The sequence below is a fragment of the Artemia sp. Qi Xiang Cuo genome, chromosome 9 (assembly GCF_049724085.1).
Source record: "Artemia sp. Qi Xiang Cuo chromosome 9, ASM4972408v1, whole genome shotgun sequence".
In the NCBI taxonomy this organism is placed as follows: Eukaryota; Metazoa; Arthropoda; class Branchiopoda; order Anostraca; family Artemiidae; genus Artemia; species Artemia sp. Qi Xiang Cuo.
The window spans coordinates 72,955,751-72,973,745 of record NC_142802.1 but is presented as its reverse complement, the minus strand read 5'-3'; the positions used below and the strand labels follow the sequence as shown (position 1 = coordinate 72,973,745).

The 17,995-nt window shown below is 35.8% G+C and overlaps 1 protein-coding gene across 2 annotated transcripts in view; it reads left to right on the top strand.

Moving 5' to 3' along the window:
* Sema2a (Semaphorin 2a) overlaps positions 1-17,995 on the top strand; it is a 508,917-nt gene that overhangs the window by 194,841 nt on the left and 296,081 nt on the right. The window lies entirely within an intron of this gene.

The window sequence follows — 17,995 nt, the reverse complement described above, 5'->3', positions numbered from 1 at the left end:
AAGCGAGAAACTAATGCAAATCAGCATCGATAAATAAATGAAACTCAAAACGAACAGAAATTACAATAAATAACCAAGTCAAACTCAAAACGAGCAGAAATTAACATAAGTTGGGCTCAAAACCCGTATGCTTTCCGAAGGCCAGAACATAATTTGCACTTTACTAAAAAAAAAAAATACAAATGAATGTGCATTGTCAGTTTAATATACATATACTGATATTTAGTAATCAAAATCTTAATATTATTTGATTTATTAAAGTTATAAAAGTAAGAAAATTCATATTTTTTTCAGTAAAGTGCAAATTATGTTCTGGCTTTGAGAAAGCATAGGTGTTTTGAGCCCTACTTGTTAATTTCTGCTCGTTTTGAATTTAACTCGGTTATTTATTGTAATTTCTGTTCGTTTTGGGTTTCATTTATTTATCGATGCTAATTTGTGGTTGTTTCACGCTTGGTATATTATTTGATTTTATTTTTGCTCATTTTTTGTTTAATGGAGTTCTCTACTTTACTTTGAAAAACTTATTTTGTGGAAAAAGTTTTTTTTAATTAATAGCGAAAAAAGGTTAAAATGGCTATAGCCCTATAGGGCACTTTAAGGATGAAGGATTCTGGATTGCCAAAGATCTTTTTGGCAATCCATCCGGGACCAAACGAAAAGTAGGTTGAGAGGGAGTTTATAATAAGTTGGGCGGAGGAGGTGTGGGTGAAGCTCCGTTGGCCTCAGATGGATTGGTGCTGCAATGAGTTAGTCGTAGTAGCAGTAAAGAGCCGGCAAACTTCGTATATGTATGATCCTCGAACAAAAAACTGTTTCTGCGAAAATTTTAAAACCTTAGTTTCGCATTCTTGTGAACTTATGAAAATGTTGAATAGTCCTTTCGTTTTGTAGACGACCAAGTAATCAACGACTGTGTATTCAGTTAATTTATCATTTTCTATCTGGAAGGGTCAATCGGTAAAGATTGATTCGTTGGCTCAGCTCCTTTCTTGCTAAACCCTTTCACATTTTTTACTAAACCATTTTACATTCTACTAAACCATTTTTACATTTTTTACTAACCAATTTTTATTTTTTTTTTTTACTAAGCCATTTTACATTTTACTAAACCATTTTTATATTTTAATGGTAAATTATTTTACATTTTTTACTAAACCATTTTTACTTTTTTCACTAAAGCATTTTTACCTTTTTCGCTAAACCATTTTACATTTTGCTAAACCATTAAAAGAAACATTTATTAAAATGGTTGGGATTTATCTTCAGTTTCTGGTTTCAATGGCTTACGTGTGATTTATTGATCGATAAAAGCTTTGTCTCTTATCACCTTTCGTGTTTATAGCGGCTTGTCACTTGTCATGTCCGGAGGAAAGTTTATATTGAGTCATCAAGAAAACTGTCCGCATTAAGTCTGCCACTCTTTGTTCTTCTGTGTCTCATCCTTCTTATAAATAAACAGTTGAAATTTTCCAGTATTTTTTGTACATTGATTGTCTACGAGGGCGTAAGTGGATTTTTTGAAAATTAAGAAAAAGACGCTTCTAGTGCCAAAGAGTCGAAAGAGTAATAATAGAAACATCTAATTTCCTGTTTGTTTAAGGTGATTTAACAATTTTATTAAAGTATGTAAGAACTAATCTTGAGTGATACAAATAATGTGTCCCGATCACCCCATAGATCGGTGCATCAATTCCCTCCACGTTCCCTTTTTTTACCTTACCCTGAAAGTGGGCACGTCCAGAATTTTTTTTTTCTTGGGGAGGTGGATCCAATAATGAAGAAAAAAGAAATTTGATAATTTGAATGAGAAATACCCAGAAACGTGGGAAAATCTAAGGAGATTGGGGGAGTGGGCCCAAAACCTCGCCCCTTTGTGTGCGTTTCTGTCTGAAAGCCTCAAAGACTGGTAACTTAAATAGATAAATAAAACACAAGTTATTTTCAGTTTTTTCGCTTTCCGTCAAATTCATGTTTTATAACACGCTTCATTTAGTCCCGTCCGTCCTTGAAGGTTGTCTTCCTTCGTAATAGCGTGGATGTGCCCTCTGTATGCCTTGCGGTCTTCTGCTAGACGAAGAAGGTCTCAGAGAGGATGAGGCGCGAAGTTATCCTTCCACCTCTTTGGGGGACGACCACGAGGATGAGAACCGTGAATTTGGCCTTCGAAGATGATTTTTGGGAGACGGAACTGACTCATCCGTCGGACGAAACCGAGTCACCGAATTTAATGGAGCGTGATCTTGGTAGGGATTGTTGGTTGGATGCTAAGGTGTTAGGTGAGTTTGACATTTGAGATTCTACCAAGGTAGGTAATTCCGACGATTCGGTGGAGGTATTTAGTTTTGATGCTACGAGTCGACTTCTGTGTCCAAGTTTCATGTTTATTACGATGGGGATAATCAAGGCATCCCAAAGTTGTTTCTTAAGCCGCAGTGACAGTTTCTTGGTTTTCCCATGTATGCGTAAGGACTTTGGAACTGGAGCTCGCAAGGGCGATCCACCTCTTTTGTGTCTTTTGAGTGGTTTTGGTCGCTTGTGATCAGACTGCCAATATAGGGAACTCATCGACCCACTGTACTCTCTCCCTTATTTTTCAGATCTGGTTTAATTGCACCCTGCGGCTTTCGTGAGCAGCACATAACTCTTGTTTTTGATGCATTTATGACCATTTGATAAGAGCTAGTAGCTTCGGAAACGCCATTGGCTACAGTAGGAGATCACCAGGCGTTTCAGCCATTACGTTGATTTCGTTGGTGTAGGCTAGTTTGTCCGTCAGAACCCCTCCTTTGTGTGCGCCGCAAGTTTTTTTTTTACCAAGGAGAGAACTACTGTGATGTAAAGGTTAACAAGCTCTGGGGACAGGAGGCATCCTTGAATGACTCCTGTGGACCTATGGAAGCTGTCAGTGAGATCTTCTCTGTTCATGACACGACTCTTAAACTTAGAGTACATGTTTTTCATAAGGTCAACTAGGTTTTATTGGATTCTGTAATGTAGGAGGATATACCGCAGACCATTGTCCCAAATAAGTTCAAATGTTTGTCTAAAGTACAGTTTATAGAATTAGCAGTATGATCATTCCCTATCTCACCCATTATAAAAACCCGGACCGAGGTTCAAGTGCTCCGAAGAACGTAAAAACATAAGCGGCATTAGATCTTTTCACGGTTAGACAAGTCAGATTTCTCTTGAACGCGAAACTTGGCTTCAACGTTGGAACACTAATTTTGAAGAAACTAATTTCAAATTAATTTATTCTAATACATACATGAAAATCGGTAATTAGTAGTGCAATGTTATTATTAGATGTTTTTAGGAATTAAAAATAGGTTTCGAAGTCTCAAGTTGGTTTCAAAGGCATTCCTTGAGAAAGTTTCTGCCAAAATACGTGTTCCAGGGTAATTGGACCGCTGATGGCAGATCAAATGAGAGGAGCTGTTTGTACGCGCCGATATATATATATATATATATATATATATATATATATATATATATATATATATATATATATATATATATATATATATATATATATATATATATATATATATATATATATATATATATATATATATCTGTATATATGCAAACTTTGTATATACACAAACTGGAAGAATATTCTATAATAGGAGCTTTTCTAGCATAAAGCCCCGTAAAATTTTGGATCTGCCACTAAAATGTGTGATGTCCTTCAGTTTTCTGAAAATTCCCTAAGAATTTTACGAAAAACACTTCTTAACAGACGTTTGGTATTTTCTTGGATAGGGCTATTGTCGCAACTTTTACCACACCAACCAATAATTAGAACCAAGTCCTAAAATTGGTCTCAATCAGGAATCCTTATTGCTATCTAAATTCACAAAGTGCAAAGATTTTCAAACAGAGGTGTTTATTGTTTACAGTTCAGGAAAAGGCTGCCCATTTCATACGAAAACATTGATTGAAAACGAAAGTAGTCTTATCTAGAAAATAAATATCGTAGAAAATAAACATCACTACGTAAAAAAAAAAAAAAAGATAAACCATCCAGTGGCGGATCTAGAGGGGGGGGGCGAGGGGTGCCCCCCTATAGTAGTCTAAAGTAGCGTAATTTCCTAATTAACGCAAGTTTGCATTAATTAAACTTGCTCCTAACATAAGTTTATCGGATCAACCTATTTTGCGCCCCCCTATAAAATCCTGGATCCGCGCCTGAAACCATCACACCTATTCCACCAGTTATTAGAAGAAAAAAAATCCTTATTTTCACAAAGTTCATCAACCCCCCGCCCCCTTTTTTATAAAATCCTACATATTCTAATAAGTTGAGTCCACTGTTTGTAAATAATAGATTAAGTCATAATTTGTATATAAATTAAATCATACCTGTGAGATGGAACACTTGCAAACCACTTGGCTGGCTCACCAAGTTTTTTTCTGCTTTCACAATTATGAACGATACAATTTCGAACCATCTCTCATTGATTGACGCACACAGATTACCCCGCTATTCCATGAATAAGAGAGAAGAGGTTTTTGTTCGCACCGAGAATGAAGACCAGAAATGATCTGCGATAAACTTACTGGATAATTCTATAAACTGTGGTTTAAAGTCAATGAATAGCTCTTAAAACTCGCAATGGAATTCGTGATATTTTTCCAAAATCTGTGACACACTGAAAATTTGGTCAATGTTCGATCTCTCGGGCGGAAACCGGCTTGGAATTCTTGAATGTCACTGAAGACCGAGCTCTGATCCGCTGGAGTATAACGCGGTTGATTATTTTGGCAGCCGGATTTGCTAAGCTGATAGGACCATAGTTGCTCCATATCACATTTAGCCTCTTTTTTTTTGTAGTGTAACAATTCATTCTTCGCACCATGAAGTCAGGAAGTGTCCTTCCTTTCCAGGTAGCGGATACGATTTAAGTCAAAATCACACCACAAGATTCAGCATATTAGAGGACCCTATTGTAGAGATTTCAAACTCTTATCTAGTATACTGTGTGTGTTTCAAACTCCTATATACTGTGGAATTTTGCATTTATAATCGCCTGGGGGGGGGGGGGGGTAAACGCCGGCCACCAGCCCCACCGCCATCATAAACAGAATAATTTTTGTTCGTTTTAAGTTTTAATGTTGCTCCATACTTTTAGTCGAAAAAAAAACTTTTTTTAAATGTAATTTTTGACGTTTTATATCATGCCAGGAAATCTACTTCTCCACCTCCTGTGTAAAATTTTCCCTCGTAAACTTTCCTACCCAAGGACAGTTCTCTTTGTCTAAACCCCCCCCCCCACAGAAAATTCTTCCCAAAAATATTTCGTATATTTCCCAATAACAAATACCATGTGTAAGGAATGGGCAAATTCCATAAATTAAAGCCCTTTCCGCAGGGTCTGCGGAAGGTCACGTCATCCCCTGAGGTATAACTATTGGATCTTTGAACAATGCTGAATTGAATGGCTATCTCAAAGTTTTGACCAGATATATGGAAAAAAGGGGCTTGGGAGGGGGTCAGTAGACCCCCAATCTTTGTGGTCACTCAAAAAAGGGCACTAGAACTATAAATTTTGTTCTAATGAGCCCTCTTCCTGTCTTCTAGAACCGATGGTTCGACACTATCACTTCTTGAAAAAAAAAAAATCAATTTAAGACCTTTCTTCTGGCAAAAAAACACAAAATTTCACAGTTTTGTATATAGGATCTTGAAACTCCTGCAACAGGATTTTCTTATATGCAGAATCTGATGTTGTGATTTCAATTAAGATTGCTTGATTTTTCGTGGGTGTTTTTCCCTGTTTTGAAAATCAGACAAATTTTCTTAGACTTGTAGCTTTTTCTGGGTAACATTAAACTCAATGAATTTTATATATTTGGAATCAGCATAAAAGACCAATTCCTTTGATCTATCAATTGCTATACAAATTTCTGGTTTTTAAGATTTTCGGTTACTATTGGGCCGTTTTACTTCTTACATACAGTTCGTTACACGAGGTATTTGATTTGTTCCACTGGCCAGGCTCATGTGCTTTCTATTCTTGTATAATTTAAACCATTTTGGCTTTCACAATGTAATTTTACTGAAGTTTGCAATCAAGTCAATTATTAACCTATTTGGTAATAATAGAAGGTTTTTGATTTAGATCGGCGCTGCTATTGAACTGACTATGGTACCACTAAGACTATGATAAATCAAAAGACGGCCTGTCACACATTATTATACTTGCATGAGAGCAAATAAACACAAAAATGCTTTTGGGTCTTTGATTGTTATGACGTGCAGTTTTTTATTTGTACAATAAGGTTTTGGCTAGCCCTCAAGATTATACAAACACGACTTTGATGTCAAAAGCTTCTGCATTCCAGAAAAGAAAGTATAAAACATTTATCATATATTTCTAAAGTATCAGATGATCACATATATCAATATCATTTATCATGAACTAGCTTATCTGTCGTGGGTTGCCGCGATCTCGAAAGAAAGGAAATTTATGGAAATTTTCCTTTCTAGAAGCTTTCCCCCGGAAAATTCTCCCACATGAAAAATTTCTCCGTGTATTAATAACGATCATCAACAATTCCCCTGGAAAATTCCCCGTAGACAATTCGCCCCTATGAGAGTTTCCCCATACGTAAAATAACGATCGTATTTTTAAATTTAAAAGTATTTTAAAAATTAGGCTAGGATTATTAACTTAGGCTACCCGCCAGGCGTTGTTTTTTAATTAAAATCGATAAATTTGAATAATGTCAACCCAAGCAACTTACTAATATTTGTGTTCAGGGGTCTATAATTTCAGTCAGTACGAAAATTATTCAAAACATTAAGAAGACTCTGTGTGAATGACCAGTGTATTAATACATACAAGACGCACTGTCATACATTCGAAATTATATTTGATAATATATTATATACAAAACATATATATTTTGTAAAAATAGAAATTCTTATTTCTATTTTGAAACCCAAGTCTTCCTGTTTGAGACAAAGGAAAGCAAACATGAGCACCAGCAGGAAGACAAAGCCCCCCTCTTAATCAAGAAGACATCAGCAGAAAATATAAAAATAGAAAAATAAGAAGTATTCCAACTTAAATCTTGGTGAAAACAAAGCTCCTGGTTGCAATTAAATAAAAAAGCACAAGCTGTTTCAACTGAAAGTAAGGAGCAACATGGAACATCAAAACAAACACAAATTCGGCTTTATATGAGGGGGGTTACTCTCTCCTCAATATCTCGCTCTTCGCGCTAAGGTATTTTAAAACTTTAAAAAACCTTCTTAATTCGGTTTATAAAACTTTAAAAAACCTTCTTAAACGGTCTTTGTGTCTCGGGAGTAGTTCTTAAAGAACTGGGCCACATTGTCAAACCTTACTGTAAATAGTGAGGTATTGAGGAGGGGACAATCCCCCTCATATACGGAATAATTTCTGCTCGTTTTATGCTGGAATCCTGCTTTCCTCCATGGAAAATTGCATCCCACGAATAAAATTCCCTCAAATTAAAGTTCCTCCCACGTAAAATACCCCCTCTTTCTGGAAAATTCAAAACTCGAAACGAGCAGAAATTAACATGAATTGGGCTCAGAACCCCTATATTTTCTAAAAGGCAGAACATAATTTGCACTTTACTGAAAACATTTCTTTTTATGTTATCACTTTTATAACTTTAATAAAATAAAAATTAATTATGATTTTAAGGAATAAATATCAGCATACGTATGTTAAACTGACAATGCACATTCCTTTGTATTTTTATTTCAGTAAATAGCAAATAATAAGCAATGTCATAGGCGGTGCCCTGTACTTTAGAGATCATAGGGGTTCTGAACCATATAGGTTATTTATTGTAATTTCTGTTCGTTTTGGGTTTCATTCATTTATTGATGCTGATTTGTGATAGTTTCATGCTTGGTAGATGATTTGATTCTATTTTTGCTTATTTTTGGTTTAACAGAGTGCTTTACTTTTTTTTGAAAAACTTATTTTGTGGAATTTTTTTTAAATTAATTTCTGTTCTTGTTATATTGACATAGTCTTTTTCATGGAAAAAGAAAATAATAGCTTGAATCTTTCCGGTTTTTCTTTAAGAATTTGTAGTTTGGCCTCCTATTTGTATGCTGGAGAAACTTTTTCGACAATTTTGAAAAACGTATACCCTTTTCAAAATTTTGAGACAAATAATAGTATTTAATTTAGTCTTTTACATCCTCTAGTTGACCTGATAAATAAAACTAAATACCATGCCAAAAAAGTTATTTCTATGGTCTTTGACAGCCTGGATACACTCACATTCTTTTGGTTTAATTAAATTTTAAGAGCAGAAGTAGCAATACGTAGAATTAGCCCCGGAAGTTTGAAATCAATACCCTCAGTCGTTCTTAGTATATTGCTGAGATGTCTTATTGGCAACCAGAATACACACAGTGCGTTTTTATTTAGTGTTAAAGCAATATTTAGTTTTCAAGCATAATGAGCAAATTACATAACTGTAGGGGTTGACCTATCCAATAACCCTAGAGATGTAGTTACTAGACCGTTCAGTTATTCTGAACAAAATGGCGGTCTTAAAATTTTGATTGGAAGTGTTTGGAAACTTATGAGCGAAAGAGGAGGGCTGATTGCCCTTTAATCACTTTTGACTCTTGAAGAGGGCACTAGCTTTAATTACCAATCAAATAAGTTCATTTAAAATATGAGTGATATTACTAGCTATGACAGAGCAGCGCTGCAACTTAATACAATTAGCCATTGCTATGACATTGTCTATATGTCATTTTGATAACCTCTATATTCATATTCCTCTTGAAATTTTCGACTTAGTACTCTTAGCCTTAGAAGTAGTTGCAATAGAAGTAATAGTTGGAGCAATAGTAATAGTAGTAGTAGAACTAGTAAACGTAGCAATGGTAGTAATATTAGTAGCAGTGTGTACAAATTGTCTTTTGGTCAATTGATCTTCCCCTTTAAGTATTCTCTGAGAGTTCCAACTTAATACCCAAGTTCACTCTTCAGATACGCTATTTTGACAATCTAAATACGCATAGTTTCTTCTGTTAGTTCGAATTCGCCATAAATTTTTTCTCAAATTTTAACTTCATAGACTTAGCATTGATAGTACTAGTATCATAGTAATTGCGATGGTTGTAGGGGAAGTAGTTGCAGTGTTAGTGTTGTATTAGTAGTAGTAGTAACAGTAGTAGTAGCTGTGTTAGTAGCGGTAGTAGTATGTACATCTTGCCTTTTGATTAGTTGAACATCCTTTTCATAATACCACAGAAAGTGGGTCTAAACCTTGAAATTTTAAGTCGTTCCAAAAATATTTGAACGCCTTGTAAGGCGTTCCAAAAGCCTTACAAGGTGTTGCCATTGAAGTAGTAGTTGGAGTAGCTTAGTAGCGGTAGTATTAAATGTAGCAGTTGTGGTAGTGTTAGTATTGACCTGCATATACTACTTTTTTGTTAATTGATCTTTCCCTTTAAGTGTTCTCTGAAAGATCCTACTTAATGCCCAAATCCATTCTTGAGATAAGCCCTTTTGACATTCTGCATGCTGCAAATCATCACATTCTGTATTCTGCAAATCACTTTGACTCTTAAAAAGGACACTATAACTTCTAATTTCAAATCAAACGAGCCACATCTAAAGTTTATACGACCACCCTTTCCATTAAAACCTTATCAAATCCCAGGGTATAACTTACAGCCATTGCTCCAGGGCTCTGGGAGGTTTTGTCAACCCTGAATGCATTGTTATATGTACTTTGGACTATTTTGGACGAAATGGCTATCTCACAATTTCAATCTGATGCGTTTGGTGAAGACAGGTAGTTGGAGGGGGGGGGGGCTCAGTTGACCTTCATCACTTTTGACTCTTAAAATAGAACTAGAACTTCCAATTTTAAACCAAATGAGACAAAATAAAGTTTATACAACGATCCCTTCAATAAAAACCATAAATGCCCCGGGTTATAACTTAGAACCATTGCCCCCAGGCTCCAGTGGTTTGTATCAACCCCAAAAGCCTTGTTATATGATCTTTGGACGATTTTGGATAGAATGGCTAGCTCAAATTTCTATTGCATGCATTTCGGGAAAACACGACGTGATCCCTCTATGTTATAACTTACAACCCTTGCCCTGAGCGCTGTGGGGAATTGCTTCCTCAAAGACATAATTTCCGGGCCCTTCAACTACGCTGAACAAAATTGCTATCTCAATATTTTGATCGAATCTTTTCGGGGAAATGATGTGCGTGGAGGGGAGGGGGAGCGGTTGCTCTCAAATCACTTTTGACTCTTAATAAGGGCACTATAACTTCCAATTTCAAATGAAATGAGCGTCATCTGAAGTTTATACGATCACCCACTCCATAAACACCTTATTCCCCCAGGATATAACTTACAAGTCTTGTCCTAGGGCTCTGGGAGATTGTGTCAACCCTGGAGGCATTGTTACATGCTTATTTAGACTATTTTGAACGAAATAGTTATCTTGCAATTCCAGTCAGATGTGTTTGGTGAAAAGAGGGGTAGTCGGGGGTGGGGGGTGGGGGTGGAGTGTAGTTGCCCAGTATCACTTTTGACTCCTAAAAGGGAACTAGAACTCCTTTACAATTATAAAAGGGAACTATGATTTACAATTTCAAATCAAATGAGCCCCATCTGAAGCTTATGCGACCATCCATTCCATATAAACGTTATATGCCCCCAGGCCATAACTTACAATCCTTGTCCCAGGCATCTGGGGGGTTATGTCAACCCTGAAGGCATTGTTATATTTTCTTTAGACCATTTTGAACAAAATGGCTATCTCAGAATTTCAGTCAGATGCATTTGGTGAAAGAGGGGTAGTCGGGGGGGGGGGTCTAGTTGCCTTCCATTATTCGTAATTCTTAAAAGGAAACTAGAAATTCCAATTTTCAACCAAATGAGCCTCCAGTAAAGTTTATACAACCACCCCTTCCATAAAAACTTTAAATGCGTGACGTAAATACATTCTAAGACCACAGTGGCTATACATGACGTGTGAAACAAAGAAAAGAAAGGATATAATAATTGGAAAATAAAATCAAATAGGAAAAACGAGGATTTTATCAGCCAGCAGCAAACTATGAAAACGAAAACAAGCAAATATTTGGATAAGGACTTCCGCCAAGTCGTCCTCAGTGCTCGGAAAAAAAAATTGTAACCTTTTGAAATGAATTCTACAAGAAGAGAAAATGCACTGAAAAGTCTTTTTTTCTAGTTGTAGAGTTCACTTCAAAAAGTTAGATTTTGCTTTAGATTTTGAAAGGTTAATTAGATCAGGGCAAGAAGTGCCCTGGTCTAAAAAAGAAAACCAAAAAAAAACAAAACATTGTGTCTACACTGTTCTTTACTTAGGCAGCGGTATTGTGTTGCCTATGATTTCATTGTTGAGTCACAGATTCTCAATAGATTTTGGGGGTGACTAGTTCTCTCGGAGAATTCCTTAATGGAATCAAAGACCCTTTGTCTTCGAGACGGTCAGTCGACACCACTGCATAAAGATAACATAACAGTAAGTTTAAGGCTGATAATTTCTGGCACTTCATTCTCGATGCGTACAAACAGCTCCTCTCACTTCCTCTTGCATTAGCAGGATAGTATGTATTCGTCAATCAATGAAAAATGGTTCGAAATTGTATTATTCGTAATTGCGAAAGCAGAAAGAAACTTGGTGAGCCGGCGAAGTGGTTTACAACTGTCCCATCTCACAGGTATGAATTAATTTATATACAAATTATGACTTAACCTATTATTTATATACAGTGGACTTAACAGATGGCCTATGTAGGATTTCTGAAAAGGGCACGGGGGGTTGATGAAATTTGTGAAAATAAGGAAATTTCTAGTGTTAACTTCTAATCAATACCGCAACTCGGAAATAGCCGAAATTTCATAGTGGGGAGGGATCCACGAAGTGGCGGGAGTTTTTGAAATTGGCCGCAAAATGTTTTACCACAAAGGGGCAACCTAACAGTTTTAGCATAGATGATATATTAGGTTTCACAATAATCTGTGGTTTTAGATAGTAATATTGCGCCATAGAGCGTCGAAACTTTTTCTTATTGTTTTTTTTTATTATTGGTAAGGAAAAAGGTTCACTTTAATTTCCATCTTATTTTGTTTTCCTTTTAATTTCCGTTAATTTTCATTCACTTTTTCCTCGTTTATGCTCTTTTTTGCGCCATAGAAATGTCATTCGAAATTTGATCGAGGATTTTTGGTTTTCTTCTAATAAAGGCGCGTACAAACAGCTCCACTCTTTTGATCTGCCATCAGCGGTCCAATTATCCTGGAACACGTATTTTGGCAGAAACGTCAAAATGCCTTTGAACCCAACTCGAGACTTCGAAACATAGGCCTACTTGTAATTCCTAAAAACATCTAATTATAACATTGCACTTCAATACCGATTTTTATATATGTACTGGAATGAATTAATTTAAAATTAGATTCTTTAAAATTTAGTGTTACAACGTTGAAGCCAAGTTTTCCGTTCAAGAGAAATCTAACTTGTCTACCCGTGAAAAGATCTAATGTCGCTTATGTTTCTACGTTCTCCGGAGCACTCGCACCTCGGTCCGGGTTTTTATAATGGGTGAGATAGGGAACGATCACACTGTCTATTATTTATATACTGTGGTCGACACTGAATCTCGCGAAATGATTTTAAAGTATTGATTCCCAAGGGCGGATCCAGGATTTTTTTTCGGGGGGGGGGACCTAATTTTTGAATCAGTTTTCGACTAATTTTACTGATTTTTACCTAGGTTTTACTAATTTTCGACTTATTCTTGACTCGGTCAAAAATTTCGGGGGGGGGTTCAAACCGGGTAACCCAACCCCCCCCCCTTGGATACGGCCTTGTTGATTCCCCTTAAATCACTCAGGCGAGTTGTAGGACGAATCTTTTCAAAGTTTTTGCTAAGTCAACACTATTGCTTTGACGTAAGACGTATTCCTGTTTTTGATTTAATGTTTTTTTATGTTACGTTTTTAACTCAAAGGTGTTAGATGGCGTTGAATTTTTCTATGAATTTTCCTGTGATGTTTTCATTCGTGCAAAACATGCTTCTAAAATTTGCTTACAAAGAGAACGATAATAAACCCTAAAACTTTTTTTTAATTCTATTGGATATCCGTGGTAACCATCTTTTATAATTCTGTTTCATCTAAATGAGTGATGAAGGATGTCACCTGAATTTGAAAAGAGTTATTGTATTTGTATTCCGTCTTTGAATTCCTTGTCACCATCTTTGAAAATTTTCCAACACTGCTTCGTCACCACCCTTCCGACAATTTCTTGAAGTAACAATGGGGATGATTGTTCAAGGACAGACAGCTGGGAGCCACCATATAAACACACTGTATATATCAGACTAATTAGGATCTTATCAAAAGCACGACCATTTTCCGAATCCTGTTTTTTTTTTTCTCAGTTTCACATCTCATAAATATATTCAAATTTTCAAATACCTCTTGGTCATCGCACGAGTTTCCTGGCAGCAAAATCCTTTAAAGTTAGAGAAATAGACCCTAACACATTATTTGGACAATGTCTTTCCTTTGGAGGCTATAGCCATCTTCAGCAGAGACGCCATTTGGCATGGCTGTGCCATGATGTTCCTCACCTGTGATTTTAAGAGATGACCTGGAAGCTTTTAAGATGGGGCTATCTCTGGCTGTAGCAAAACACCATAAAATGTAGTGTTTAAGTGACTATGAATCAAGTCCTTCTGTAGGTTTTGCAGTTGCATATTCATAAATATACATTTTTGTCATCAACACAAATTTAATGGCGAGTAAATATATGTGATTTTTTTCAAATGTCATTTGGTCACCAAAACAAATTTAATGGCGTGTAACTTTAAAGTTAGAGGAATAAACCCTATAGAGGGTTTGAGTAATTTCACTCCTTCGAAGGCTATAACCGTCTCCAACAGAGACGACATTTAGCATGGCCGTGAAATTATTTTTCCTCCCTTGTCTCTTCGAGCGAAATTAAATAAAAAAAACAAGTTTTTTTAACTGAAAGTAAGGAACGACGTTAAAACTTAAAACGAACAGAAATTATTCCGTATATGAAGGGGGCTGTCCCCTCCTCAACGCCTCGCTCTTTACGCTAAAGTTTTTTTATTGTTTAAAAAAATAGAGTTGTGAAAAAGTCAAACTTTAGCGTAAAGAGCAAGGCGTGGAATAATTTCTGTTCGTTTTAAGTTTTAACGTCGTTCCTTACTTTCAGTTAAAAAAACTTGTTTTTTTTATTTAATTTTTGAACGTTTTTGAATTAATGCAGGTTTTGATTTTGGCTCACCGTACATGAATAATTAAAACAAAATTTGCATATTATATTTGGTTAAATGGCTTTCACGAAACATGTTTAATTTTATTTACGAAAGTTTTTATTAGTAATAAATATACGTAACTTAGAATTAACTTACGTAACGAACTTCTATATTCATAAATTTTTAACACGTATATTAGAGGGTTCGCCCCTAGTCAATACCCTGCTCTTTAAACTATATTCGAATTTTTTCCAGTTCTTGAAAAATGACCTCTTAATCACAATCAGTTGATCAGTTGAAAAACTTGTTTTTTTTATTTAATTCCTGATCTTTTTCTTTAATAATGCTGGGAAATCCGGCGCCCGCTTCATAGCAATGTCCCTTCCCCCATGAAAACTTCCTTCATGGAAAGATCCTTCCATATAGCCCCCGACCCTCTCCTTCCCCCACCTACCAGAAAAAATCTCCTCTGAAAAAGTCTGTATACTTCCCAATAACCAATACTATATGTTAACATTGAGTAAAGTTCATAACTTTCAGCCCTCCCCCTGGGGACTTTGGGGGATCAAGTCATCCTAAAAGACATTTTTATCATATTTTCGACCATGCTGAACAAAATGGCAATCTCAAAATTTTGATCGAGTGACTTTGGGAAAAAAATGAGCGTGGAAGGGGGCCTAGTTGCCCTCCATTTTTTTCGGTCAATTAGAAAGGGCACTATAACTTTGAATTTCCGTTCCAATGAGCCCTCCTAAGATATTCTAGCACCACTGGTTCTATACGATCACCCCTGGGAAAAAAAAAAAAAAAAACAAAAAAAAAAACAAACAAACAAAAAACAAAACAAGCATCCGTGATATTTCTTATGGCAAAAAATGGAAAAGTCCGCATTTTTGCATAGAGGAGCTTGAAACCACTAAAGAAGGGATTACTGATACGCTGAATCTGATGGTGCGATTTTCATCCAGGCTCTATAATTTTTAGGGGGTGTTTACCCCTTTTCTCAAAAATCAGGAAAATTTTCTCAGGCCCGTAACTTTTGATGGGTAAGACTAAACTTAATGAAACTTATATATTTGAAATCAGAATTAAAATCTGATTCTTTTGATGTATTTATTGGTATCAAAATCCCGTTTTTTAGAGTTTCGGTTACCATTGAGCCGGGTCGCTCCTTACTTACAGTTCGTTACCACGAACTGTTTGATGACGGGGAAGCTTTCAAGACAATTTTCTTTCAGACTAGAGTATAGTGATCATAGAGCCGAATAGTAATAGTATATCTTAGGCCTATTCTAAAGTTTTAATTTTGAAAAAAAAAATTCATGTGAATGACGTCATGCATTGTTCCTGATTATTCACCTAAAGCTTCCTTCAGGTGAATTATCATTTTGAGTGACAAAATTTAAATATTACGAGAGGCACATCAGGATATTAGAAATGCCTAAGTGGGACATGACCCAAAATTGGTTGGGAGCCACTGGTCTAACATAAGAAACCCAATTTTTGTTGAAAAATTTGCAGCGCAATATTATTCCAAGCTTCTATTTTTTTAATCCTCCCCCTCCCCCCAATTGATGTGTTTCTGAGAATCGCTAGCGAGCAATTTTTGTGTCTGTGTCTGTTAGAGCCACTACTTTAACATAAGAAACCCAATTTTTGTTAAAAATTTGGAGCGCAATATTATTCCAAGCTTCTATTTTTTAATCCTCCCCCCCCCAATTGATGTGTTTCTGAGAATCGCTAGCGAGCAATTTTTGTGTATGTGTCTGTTAGAGCCACTACTCTAACATAAGAAACCCAATTTTTGTTGAAAAATTTGCAGCGCAATATTCGAAAGCTTACTATGTAGGCTAGCACTATAAACATTGAAGAAAGCGAGACTACTGATATTCCTTAGAGTCATCAAAGTCTTTGGTTTATTTCCTACAAATATCTTTGGCTGAATTGGCCATGCAGAATTTTATTTCAAGCTTCTATTTTTTTACTCTCCCGCCCCCCCCCCACTTGATGTTTTTCTGAGAATCGCTTGCGAACAATTTTTAATAGCTAAATTTCTTTTTCCAAGAGCTAACATAACTTTGTTAGCATTGTAGATAAATTTAGATATAATAATCACTTCGCATTTTTGGGGAAGTAAGCATGAGGAGCTTAGCCCCCTTTAAAAATAAATTTTAGCGGCCTCTTTTGGGCAGTAAGACAATAAATTCCATGTTGTAGTAAGACCATATAAATTTACATGCAGTGGTTGTTAGTTAACGTTGTTAGCCAACAATTGGACAGTGTTGCCCATGTAAAAAATATAAATTTCCTAGTTTTTCACAGTGGGGAATGTAAAAATCAGATTCAAGGCTTTCAAAGATGGATATACGTTAGTAGTTTACTTTTTATTTCAAATCGATGTCACGCTTGAAGAGTTTAAGATTCTTTTTCCGAATTTCTAAAAAATTGATATCGTAATTAATAATTATTGTTCAGTTGAATCTTGATAAAAATTAATATTCCGGATCAGTGCCGAGTGCGAACGTTTGCTCATTAGACAGTTTCATTGAAAGTGTTTTTATTTTTGATTTTGGTTTCTGTGGGACGAGGTTCGCTCTTTAGTAAGTTGCAGCTACTATTGCAGCCATTATTTTGAATGTGTCCCTTGCTCACACAGGGAAAAATAAAGAAGAATATTCTTCTCGCCATTGGAGCGTCTGTTAGGACAGCTGCTTTTCAACTTCCAAATTCTTAGAAATTTGTTGAAACTATATTACTACAAGTTTTGTTTCATTTTATTATTAATGCATTAACACAAATTTCTTGGCATTAAAATCGTTTAGAATTTGAGCAAAAATTTTTTGCTCAAATTTTTGCTCAAACGAAAATTTTTGCTCAAATTTTTGCTCAAACGAAAAAAACATGAAAAGGAGAACAAAATACAACTAGAATAAAATGAAAGCATGGGTAAAAATCGAGAATAACGAAGCATGAAACCGAGGTTCATCCTTTTGTCAAAAATTGAGTCTATAAGGTGGTGTGCTATAAGTGGAGAGGAAGCGAGCTACGAGTGGCGGAACAAGTGGCGCTTATGAGATTTACACCAGGAGACGAAGCCAGGATTCCTGGCTAAAACTAGAAACCTACAGAAAAATTGACGATTCAAAGAGACATTTTCCGAAATGAAAGGCCAAATGATGATCTCTTTTAATTTTTTTTTTTTTACTGCCCGTCGGTTTTTCTGTTCTTGTTCCTTTTCTTTCATTTCACCGTCAGGTTCGTCCAGTGTGGTCTTAGGACTTGTTAAAGTACCAAATACAGTGAAAGTAAAATCTGATTGTTTGAATTGATTAATTGCAATGGTGTAGGTAAAGTTCCGAATTTAATTTCTAATGAAAAAGACCCCCATATCTATGCAGTTTTTGGTAGCAGTAAGCAACAAATTTAAAAATAAGAAACGTGGATGATATATCAGCAAAATAAGCTAAAACATCTGGCACCAAACATATTTAAAAAAAAATAGCTTTCCTTTTGAGGTGCAGCAGGGGCGAGTCTAGAGCTGACTCTGGGGGGGGGGGCTGTGACAAGGGAACCAATGAGAAAAATCTTGAGAGGGAGATGTGACAATAATTGATAAAATTGACAAATTTATTCTAAAAAAGAGTAAAAAAAGAGAAAAAAACAGGGAAAGGGGGTGCCAAAAATATTTTTCTGGGGCCCGC